Genomic DNA, 11,018 nt, shown 5'->3' with positions numbered 1-11,018 from the left:
CACAAGAAGATGCCAAGATATTTTTACATGCTTATGATGAGAAGGACAGGAGATGCCTCCTCCTTGCCCAGATACTCCTGTGACAAATCAAAAATGGCCACCCCCCTTGATGCTGATTTGTCAGTCTGTCAGCCAGAAGCACTTTCTCACGAGTGTGCCTGTGTATGTGAAGTATTTGGAACCAGACAATATGCTGGAGTTGTTTTTCAACTCTGTAATGTGTCACCAGATGTGACCTAGAGTGTGAGCACCAGAGCCAACCCCCAAACAAGCAACCAAAAAAAGCTTTGAGTATACATTTCAATAATAAATCTAAGTGCTCGTTACTTTTGTGCTTTTAAGTTGAGTATCCCCGGTTACATTTGCAGTGTCAACTATCACCCCAAACTACAGAACTGGCAGCAATGCATTCCTGCAAGTGTCAACGCTGCTAATTCTTTTCCAGAGTCTATCATGTACAGGTGATGCATTATAAACTGGAATCTGTGACATTTCAGTTTAAAGACAAATAAATGCTTTGGTAACATGACACAATTTCATTATTCTCCAGCCACTCCTAGCAACGTTGCTTCGAACCTGCAGTATCCCTTAACCTAAGACTAAAACTAAGAACACCAACTGCATCTTCCTTGTTAGATTTTACTCGAGTAGGTCAGAAAATATTTTCAGCCTGGTTCTAATCGAGATTTCTTCCTGTTAAAAGGGAGTTTTTCTTCCCACTGTTGCCAAGTACTTGCTCATTCAGGCGACTGTTGTTGTGAATTGATGTATGAAAAATAAAAAACTGATTTAAATCAAATTAAAGTGAAATTTTTACATTTTAAACTGGTACTATAAGTGACAGTGCTGCTTTTCTTATCACAGTGCAGTATCAGCAGTTTGTGTCATTTTGTGACTAACTTTTTTCATATTTTACTTGTATGAAAATGTGATTTTTCTGTGTATTAAGTGGTATTATACCGCTCTAACATAAGATTATGGATGCACAGCGAATGCCTCTGCATTACCGTAAAAATATGAGAGGCTACAGCAGCACCCCGTAGGGTTAACAGTTATCACAAGGTGCTTCATAGTGAAAGGTAAATCCTTAGAAATATTAGCAAGACAACTCTCCAGCAATCACCTATGAACAAACACTAGAAAAAAAGCCTGGTTCACTTCCTGTTAACAGGAAATATTTCATTTGTTCTGAAATATTTACTATTTATTTTGATTCAATTTTATTTATATTGTAAAAACAAGTGAAGAAGCGCTCAGTGCATCATGGGAAATTCCCCAGCAAGCCCCCGTCTACAGCAGCATAACTAAGGAATAGTTCAAGGTTAGCCCATCCCAAAGGAACATTTTAATGTTTATCTGAAAAGCAAGTGTCTGTCACACCTTAAAGGCCGGTCCGTGAAAATGCAAACTGTGAGCTGGTCGTGCAGAACAGGAGCCTGATAGGTTAACAAACAGCAACGCAGTTCCTTCAGTTCCTTTACACGTGATTATTACTTGCTAACAGAAATCTCGGGTTTACTTTTCTGCTGAGTAGTTTACTTATTCTGGTTTAATGAGATTGTCATTTTTGTTTTCAGGTGTCCTTTAGTACAATATTTGTTCCGACAATATTTTCACGGACCGGCCTTTAAGGTCAACAAAATAAAACCAGTACTGGTACCAAAAAAAGAAGATTTATTCATAACACACGGAAAAGACCCAGGAAAACCGAGTGAACGATTAAAACGATTAAAAAAATAACGATAAAAACCTTGAAAAACGTAAATTCACACCTGAGCCTCAACTCTCGCGGCCTGGTACCAAACGACTCGGGACCGGGATGGGTCCGTGGCATGGGGGTTGGGGACGGCTAGTGTTAAGCTACTTAATTACACTTCGTTTGGATAAAAAATAAACCCTTTCACAACATTAACCACTTATTAAAGGCTGGATTTAATACATTTGCAATAAAACTGACCTCCACTGTCATGATTAACAGCCTATTTCAGAATATAAATTCCATCAGCCTCCTATGCTTGTTAAAAATGATGGCAACAGGGAGCCTCGTATTTTAAAATACAGCAAGGGATACAGACCAAGTACATGACGAGTTGGAAATCAGATCCTCAATATGAATGATTCAAGTGAGCTTCAGTGTGTGCGGAGTGTGCTTGGTGAATGCTGATAGACAGGTCTTGTCCACCCTGAGGCACTGAGCTCAACACAGGTATGTTTGCTGTAAAAACGCCATCTGGTTTCACTGTTGTCAGAACCCAAGCATGTAAAACGTTGAATGTTGGTGTGCTTAAAGATCTCTACGGCATTTAGCTTTGCTCGCAATCCTACCGAAAGCTCGCCGGCCTGCCAAAGCTATTTATGGTAGCTTCCAAATCCCGAAGAGCTACACGACTGTTTAGAGCCAGCTACAACAATTTCCAACACACACCTAATTTATCATAACCATAGTGTGCTGAATGTGATTTCTGAATAAAGAATAAATCAGAATCAGAATCAGAATAAAGTATTCTGATTCTGATTCTGAACTCACTAAGGGCTCCAGTGCTGCAAACCTTGCCATTGTACTAGAGCAAAACACGAGACAGAGCTGAAACATGTAGGAAGCGAGGCATGTTCCAGTCATAACTCACTGCCTACAGCAGGGGAGTAGAGGGGCGTAATGACAGAGAGGGACTTTACAACTCCGAGCCTCATTCAGGAATGTCAGGAAGGGGAGAGGGAGAAAAGTTCTCCTGGCCAATCGGAACGCTTTGAATAATTAAAGTGATTGGCTTAATTAGCTCAATTACCTTAATTTGACCACGGAACACGGCCATATGGTGAAAGGAAACAAAAGAGGGGGGAACTAATTAAAAGTAAAATAATGAGGATTTTAATTAACTGGCTCCCTAGACAGCAGAGCGCAGGGATCAGGAGCCTGCTACCATAATTAAAGTGCTGTAACGCTGGCAACATCTCTCCTCTCTTTCTTATATCTGTGAGGGCTCTATCCATCTAATTAAATCTGTAAATAAATTAGCAACATTGAGGGTTCCTGCTTGACTTAACACCGCCTGTAATCCACCCCCACCACCTTCCCAATAACACGCTCACCTCAATTTCAGCACACTGCACCAACCATATGTAGGCAAAGGTTGAGCTAAGTTCTGTCCTAAACAGACAGATGTGTTTAGAGGGTGGCATGCATTTCATCGTGATTGTGCCGATGCTGCTTGATGAAGAGTTTGCGCCTTTCAAAACCCGGGATTCTGTTTTGAAGCTCTGGATAACACAGATCGCAGAGGTCCAGTGCCAAGGTGACATCTGCATCGTCTGCAAGTGTTGCAGCCAGCCGTCAATGCATGTCAAGTGTCATGTGGCCATCAATGTGTCGTCTGGGCTCTGCCCCTAAAACACCAGCTAGCTCGGTGTCTTTCTACTATCCTTCAGTTATACCTCCCCTGTACTCTCTGCTCAACCTGCCCCTGGCCATTTTACATCCTCCACTGCAACCAGTAGCAGCCGCCGCCCATGGAAGCAGAAGCCGTTTCATTAAAATGCATTCAGATTGACAAGAGCCTTATTTGCATATTAAATTAACAAGCACTTAAGAGTTCTGAGCGAACTGTTACACTACCAGCTCGGAGTAAATGAAGAGCAAGCAAGCGTTTGACTGTCATTACCCATAGCTGTCACCGTTGGACACGGTTGAGGAATGGTGTTTTCAGAGCTAGACTCACAAAGACAGATAAATGTGATGGAGTCAACAAATGTAACCCGCCTTTCAACCTCTGGTGTCCCAGCTACATTGTTCTACAAAGACACTGAAAGTGGAAAAAAGCATTGAATGCCTGCAACAGGGAGAAGCTGCAGATACTTCAATCTGCCTGTAAGCTTGTACCTGGGCTTTCTCAGTTCTCTCCTCCTTATTTTTCTACTTCATTTTCCAGCCCTAAAGAATGCTTCTGGGAATCCTTCACCTGTGTTAATCCAAGTGACTGGACTGGTGTTTCTGCCTTTTTGGAGGATTTTTAATAAACAAATAATATCAGCTTTCTAGAAATTTGTGTTCAAATTTTAGTGAGTGAAAATGTAGCATTTTATTTGTCTGTTACTTAGCACTAACTAACAGTGTGTCATACAGCATATCAATGCAGCTAACTAACCAAGCAGACATTAAAGAAGTCTGGCTTAGAGTAATTTAAAGTGCGCTGGTGTCCCTGAGTGGCAGTGTGGTGATTCAGAGTGGGGCCTCTTTTAAAGCCAACAGAGAGACAAACTGAGTGAGAAAAAACTCAAAGTATGTCAAACATCTGAGCTGACGCTAATGTCAGGGCAGCACACTGATCAGTGCATTTATCCTGGATAGCCATCGCTCACTATGATGGTCAGTCACTGTTTTTTGCTGCTCCTCCTCATGACGAATGAATTTCTGTGTCTGCGTTAAGTACTGAAGTACTAATCAAAGCCTTGAAAGAACCGAAGGAACTGTGGCTCTCTGTGGTTGTGAATCCAGAACAATGACTGTAGAAAACTCTGATCATGATGATTAAGAGGTTTAGCTTACCAGACTAGTTTGACAGGATTAGCTCAACACCAACATATTAAAAAGATGCCAACTTCACTGAGTGATTATGATGTGAATTTTGCCAGCAGTGCCTGTGCTAGGGGAGCTCACAGGGGTGTTGTATCAATACCCACCTTAGCAGGCTGTGGGAGAAACCTGAGGGAGGCCTTCTCACCGCAGAGACTCACAGACAGCTGCAGGGCAGGAGGAGAAGGGTGTTTGCAAAGTGGTTGAAGCACCAGCTTACTTCACCTCTCCCCCAGTGTTCTGCTGATAGATAAAAACACAACATCAGTACACAGGCTGCACATATAATAATGGTACATTTACTTTATCTGCTGTTTGACTTTACAGCAATAATACTGAGCAGTTTTCCTGATATTCTAAGGATTGCTGTAAAGTTAACAAATAAATAATGAACTCAAGCAGACTGAACTCACTTAAACAGACAAGCGGCCTCCAAGAAGTTGCCAAAACATCTTAGTGCAAAATCAGGTTTAAACGTGCCTCTGCTTTGTTTTTGTGCTTGATTGATTGCTATAATCGCTCAGAGTATCACTTTATAATGTGTTCGTTTTATTACTGTTCTCTGTGATTTATAACCTGTTCATTACAGTTTTATCACTTTTTCATTTTGGTTTATTGCTCCTACTTGTGTGACACATTGTAACATTTCTCTAAAAGTGCTTAATAAACAAAGTCATTTCTTCACTGTGTGATATGACGCAGAACCATTGGACTTTTCTGGTCTGCAGAGCACATGTACAGTGTTATATATCACTGTTTGAATGTCTGTTCTTATTCTGTATAATGAATTTTAAGGCACCCTCACTCATATGTAAGACTACAGAAATAAATGCAGTCTATTTCCCATCATACAGTATTTGGTTCCAGTGGAACGAACCACCATTATTATCTGTGAACAATTGAAATATAAAAAAAGAAGAAATTATTTTAACTCCCCATTACTCTTCAGGAGAAATAAAAAGCAAATTCTCTGCATATAAAATGAGTTTTCAAACGCTTTCATCTTTCTTTCATTGTTATCTTTAAAGGAAAATCTCACTCCAGTACAGATACAACCATTGGTAGCATGACAGTGTTACCTAGAGTGATGTAGAAGCTGAGTGTATGACACCGTGAGGAGAGAAGCCAGAGCCTGATCTTCAGCAGAACAAGTGATTAGCAGTCTGGACTGCAGACTCTAACCTTCATATCTTCTTTAACTTTGCTGTCTTGTGTTTATATTTAAACAGACATTAGTGGCGGGCTTTAGCTCAGGAGGTAGAGCTGCCCATCTCAACCAGAAGGTTGGTGGTTTGATCCTTGGCTGCACCCGTCTCAAGATTCCGAACCCCAAGTTGTTTCTCAATCATTGGAGATGTGAAATAAAAAGCACCTAGTAGTAGAAAAATGCTTGTATGAATTTGGGAATGAGGCCCTTTGAGTGCTCAGAGAGAGAAGAAAAACACGATATAAGGAGCTGTAAATTTACCATGCATTTAAAAGAAAGCTCCTGTGTGTCTTCTCAAAGGGATGTGTTTGGCACCGGGGCCTGAACCAAATGTTAAACAGCATCTCAGTCCAAGTCATAGAGTAACACATAAATAATGCCTTGAGTAATCTAATAAACTACTTATCCCAGAAGTATTAAGTAACACAAAGCATTATTTTTTTTAAAGTAGCAAGTAATGTATGCATTAATGCTGGCACAAGTAAATCAGACATATCAAGACCAGCGGCTTCACAGGAAGGTAAGTAAAGAGAAAAAGAAATCCTCCACTATTTAACAAGACAAACTGGATTAAAACACAACATTTTGGGCTGCCTGTCTTTTATTCTTGGGGATAAATAAAGTCTTTCTGATTCTGATATAAGCCGACGCCCTCATGGACCCTTCTGGACATCTTTCTGCAATTTTGGACCAATTGGCTGAAGAATTGTAAAATATTGTGACTTGTCTAGTTATCATCAAAATATTTACTGTTAGTTGATAGTGAAGAGTTGTGGAGAAGGAAAAATCCGAGAAGCTCCTTGTTAAAGTCAGATGTGATTGCATGCAAAGCAGAGCTTGTATCTGATCTCAGAGCAGTGAAATCAGAGCCAGCAGCAGATTGTCTTTCACGCTAGTCTCACATCAAGTTCACGTCAATGCGTCTGTGAAAACACGCAGAAAAAGCTGGTGGGCTGAACGTGAAAAGCTCAAGCCATTGTTAATGAGACACACAGTGAAGCCAAGTTAATCCTGCTTCCACTGATAACTGCCAATTGCTGCTACAAGATGTCGGCAATTTTAAAGGCTAGATTCAGACAGACATGAAACTTTATGAGAGAACAAAGATGAAAGAAGAAGGATTGTGCTCACTTTGATACAATTTAATTGATTTTGATTGGCCAGTTTTCAGTAAGTAACAAAAGTGGTGATGAGTAGTCAGGCTGGTAGCTCCTTAGCCTCCATGTTTACCTATACCTGTGTTAGAGTAGAATCAAGAGAGCAACCACATTATCTGTGAAGTGCTGTTTGGACTGGTGTGTTAATGCTCAAAAAAATGAAAGGAACACACTCGAAAAACCCATCAGATCTCAGTGGGAGATAAATCATGTTGGATACAAACTGCGTAATGTGTTAGGAATGAAAGGATACTGCAGTGTTTAATGGAAATGAAAATGATCAACCTACAGAGAGCTGAATTCAAAGAAAGCCCAAAAACAAAGTGAAAAAATGATACAGCAGGCTCCTCATGTGGGATGGGAACTGATAAGAATTTAGCAATTATCAATATTGCTTATCGACTCTCTTATCGATTGTCATTGGATTCTCTTTTGCACCGTTTTGAGAATAACTGCCTTTGCTAAGCAGCAATAAAGAAATTGCATTCATGCAAATTAATTGCATGCTTGGGGTCAAACATTTATGTATGTTTGTTGAGGTTTTTAACTATTACACATTACAGTTTTCTTAAAAGCAATGCAGTACATGACTTAATTATTCCCAGGAAAAAGTAATTTGCTATACTACTTGTTACATTCCTTTCATGTTACTCTGTAAAATAGCTAAAATACATGGTCTCATAATCACCATCTAACAACATAAACCTGAGGCTACAGCCCCACACACCAACACAAATCCCTAACGAGGACACTCATCTCTAAGATCTTTCTCTTAGTAGCTGACGGCCCAAAGCAAAGATGATGCTGTATTGGATTTGTCTTGTCTCCCTCCCCTCACCCCCAACCAATCACAGCAGATGGCCCCGCCCCTCCCTGAGCCTGGTTCTGCTGGAGGTTTCTTCCTGATAAAAGGGAGTTTTTCCTTCCCACTGTCGCCAAAGTGCTTCCTCTTAGGGGGTCATATGATTGAGTTTCTCTGTAAGGTCTTTGGAAGGACTACCTGTGCAACCTCTGTAGGGTCCAGGTATCATCACTGACCCTATCCAAATGCAACACTAGTGAAAAAATGAGGAGCCCAGGGTTTGTAGTGTATTGTCAACTGTTAGTTATGTAATGGCATGTCTCACGCCATATTTTCGCTGGTGTAATGCAACAAAGCATGTAATTTATTACTTTCTTCACAGAGAAAATATTTACCATAATGCAGTACTTGTTAATTTTTTAAAATGCAAAATACATTACTTTTCTAAAGCAACACCTGCAAAACTTGATTTTTTGCAGTTGATCCTCGCACATTTACGTGTACACAAGTACATGAACTAAAAGAAAAATAACAATAATATTTAAAAAGGCACCAAATGACTTTAGGAAACTGGTGAATTTGTGTTATTCAAAAGCTCTTACATATAAATATAAACACTGTACTATCTCAGGTACTCTGTGTAACATGACTTATTTTTATTTCCAGGTACAGTCACAGTTGTGCCTGCCACTGGGCATCACCCTCATCATTAAAGAAGGAACAGGCAAGATGCTGTCAGATGAATGTCTGGGGATCGAGCTCCCCTGTTTGTCTTGAGACAAACGGGAGAGGCTGGCCCTCATCAACTCCCCCACTCCACCAGGAGGAACACACGTTCATTAGCGCCCTTTAATGAGAAGCAGATGCAACAACGCTCCTTCTCACTGTCTCGCTCTTTCATGCAGAGCATGAGGTGAACAAACACACATCTGTTTTTAAAAAGACGCTCCAACAAATGCTATGGAGGGTCATGGAACAGAGTCATCGTGTGTTTATATTCATCCACACACACATAGTGCCATAACACAAATAGATCCTTATACATAAAAACACACCTCCATCCTCCACACACACATTGGTCCTATCATGGAAGAGATGGGTGGGGGCTTTTAACAGCTCAGACCTGTGGGCCTCATTTGTCCAATTTAGGTGAATGACTGAGATCATATATCATTGCCTTTATGTCGGACTATTTTTATCATGAAGGAAGTTAATATGGTGGAGCTGTAGGAGACAGAAAAATGCCCTGTCTGTGGATCTGAGTTGAGCTTTCACTGGTGTGAGTGGCTGAACTTCTCATGATTGACAACAAAAGTGAAAGTGAGTGTTTTACTGGAGGAAATGTACAGTGTGTCTGACAGTACTCACGGCACTTCGCTGGTTACAACCTTATTCTAACGTGGATTGCATTCAGTTTTCACCTTAAAATTGTACACATAGTACCCATGGAAAGATTACATCATTTCATTACATTCACTTCAGCAACTTTAAAATGAACCTGTTCTGCTTTTCAGTAGTCATATGTTTTTGTATTCCAGTATTTATTTTTAAATCTACTCATATAATAATTCAAGCCAATACTGTCATGCGCCGTGGTGCGCGGGCACGAAAGGATCCAGGCGCAGACTCCGAGCTAACAAAAAGACACTTTAATAAAACAACGAAAGGCGACCCGGGGAAAGTAGAGAGCAAAACAGAAACTAAAAATCCGGGGAAACAATGACACGAGGAAGCCGGGATCGGGACGGCGGGGGGCTGCAATAGAAAGGGGAGATGATTACTAGGGAGCCAGGAAGCGGGGAGAACATATCAGGACTGAGTTAGAGTAGGGCCTTACGATAGAACGGAACCGTGGGAGGGAAGTGTGGCAGTCCGTGGGGGCAGGAAGTCCGTGGAATGGCGAGTGGGCCAGGTGAGCACCGCGAGATCCAGTCGAGCCGGAGGACAGGCAGGTAGCAGACGCCGAGTAGAAACCTGGACAGAAGTAGGCAGGTTAAACAAAGTTCCAAGCAGGAGAGAATGCACACTTTTCGTGGAAGTCTGGTTACCACTGTGGGGATGACTACGGACTGGCGTGGAGCATCCGTCAGCGCCGGATTAAGTGGATCTCCGTGTAATCACCGGGATGGAGAGCAGGTGTGCTGGTGATGGCCCAGCCCGGGGGTGTGGCTACCCGAGCATCACGCATTCCACAGACACAGGACCACGGACCATGACAAATACAAAGGCAATATATTAAACCTTTATGAGCTAAGAAAAAGGTTTATGCTTTTTTCATTAAAGTGATATGGTAACCGGGTAAAATTAGACTGATGTGGTTGCACACGTTAACATGGCTGAATGGATATATTACTGTTACTTTAGATTATGACATACATGTTACTAATAAATACTCAGGACCACAAACATTTTTTATAATTCTAATATTATATAGCATTTTAAGATATATTTATATATGTATGGTAACAGGGTTGCAAATCAGAGCTAGTACTGGTGTTTTCTCAGAAGAAGATGATAGCAGTGGAATGTAATCTACTGTAAAGGTCAAGGATACATGTGGTTAGACAAATAAAGGTAGGAGGCTTGAAATGAATGTGTCTTCTTTTAGCAATATGGGTAACAGGGTTGCTTTGGTTACAGTGAAACATTCAGTCAGTGCCTGACCCAATCATGCCACTTCTTCTTTGTCATCTCATTGTTTTTTCTCTTCCTTTTCCAGGCTAAATAAGTTTGGAAACATGGTTGCACGTGTTTTTGGGGACACAACTAACAATGCAATTACTGTTCTTTAAAATATATTTTTATGTTAAATTTTTTTAATAATTATAATTATTAAGGTTAGCTGTAGCTCAGGAGGTGGAGGAGGTGGTCATCGACTAATTGGAAGGTCTGTGGCTCTGTCCCAGGCTGCTCCAGTCTCCGGTCTGCATGCCTAATTATCCTCCTTGCTTGTGTAAATGGGTCAGTGAGGTACTCTACTTGAATACTCTACTTTGAGTGCTCAAGTAGAGTAGAAAAGCTCTATTAAAGAACCAGTCCATTTACCATTTATCGAGACCATCATGGAAGAAAACGAATGGATGACATGCAATGTGGCTATCGAAAAAAAGAAAAAATATATTTTTGGAACTTCTGAAGAGCTAAATAATATTTCGGGAGCAGTCCTTATTTCTGGTATTGTTACTCTCATTCCATTAATTTGTTGCAATGACGAAAAATAATCACGTTTTTCTTTTCTTTTTGTTTTTCTTTTCTTTTCAGGTAACAACAATTGTAAACCCA

At 40.7% G+C, this 11,018-nt stretch overlaps 1 long non-coding RNA gene across 1 annotated transcript; it reads right to left on the bottom strand.

The window, feature by feature from the left end:
• Window positions 1–8,574: 8,574 nt before the first annotated feature.
• Window positions 8,575–9,948, bottom strand: LOC113034028 (uncharacterized). The gene is made up of 3 exons (XR_003274112.1): window positions 9,785–9,948; window positions 9,574–9,710; window positions 8,575–9,491 (listed from the first exon to the last, which is right to left on the bottom strand). It is a non-coding gene; the product is annotated as an uncharacterized LOC113034028 (long non-coding RNA).
• Between the last annotated feature and the right edge of the window lie 1,070 nt (window positions 9,949–11,018).

The sequence above is a fragment of the Astatotilapia calliptera genome, chromosome 12, assembly GCF_900246225.1.
Source record: "Astatotilapia calliptera chromosome 12, fAstCal1.2, whole genome shotgun sequence".
Classification (NCBI taxonomy): Eukaryota; Metazoa; Chordata; class Actinopteri; order Cichliformes; family Cichlidae; genus Astatotilapia; species Astatotilapia calliptera.
Note: the sequence above shows the minus strand (reverse complement) of the source record. Positions and strands in the feature narration are given on the sequence as shown.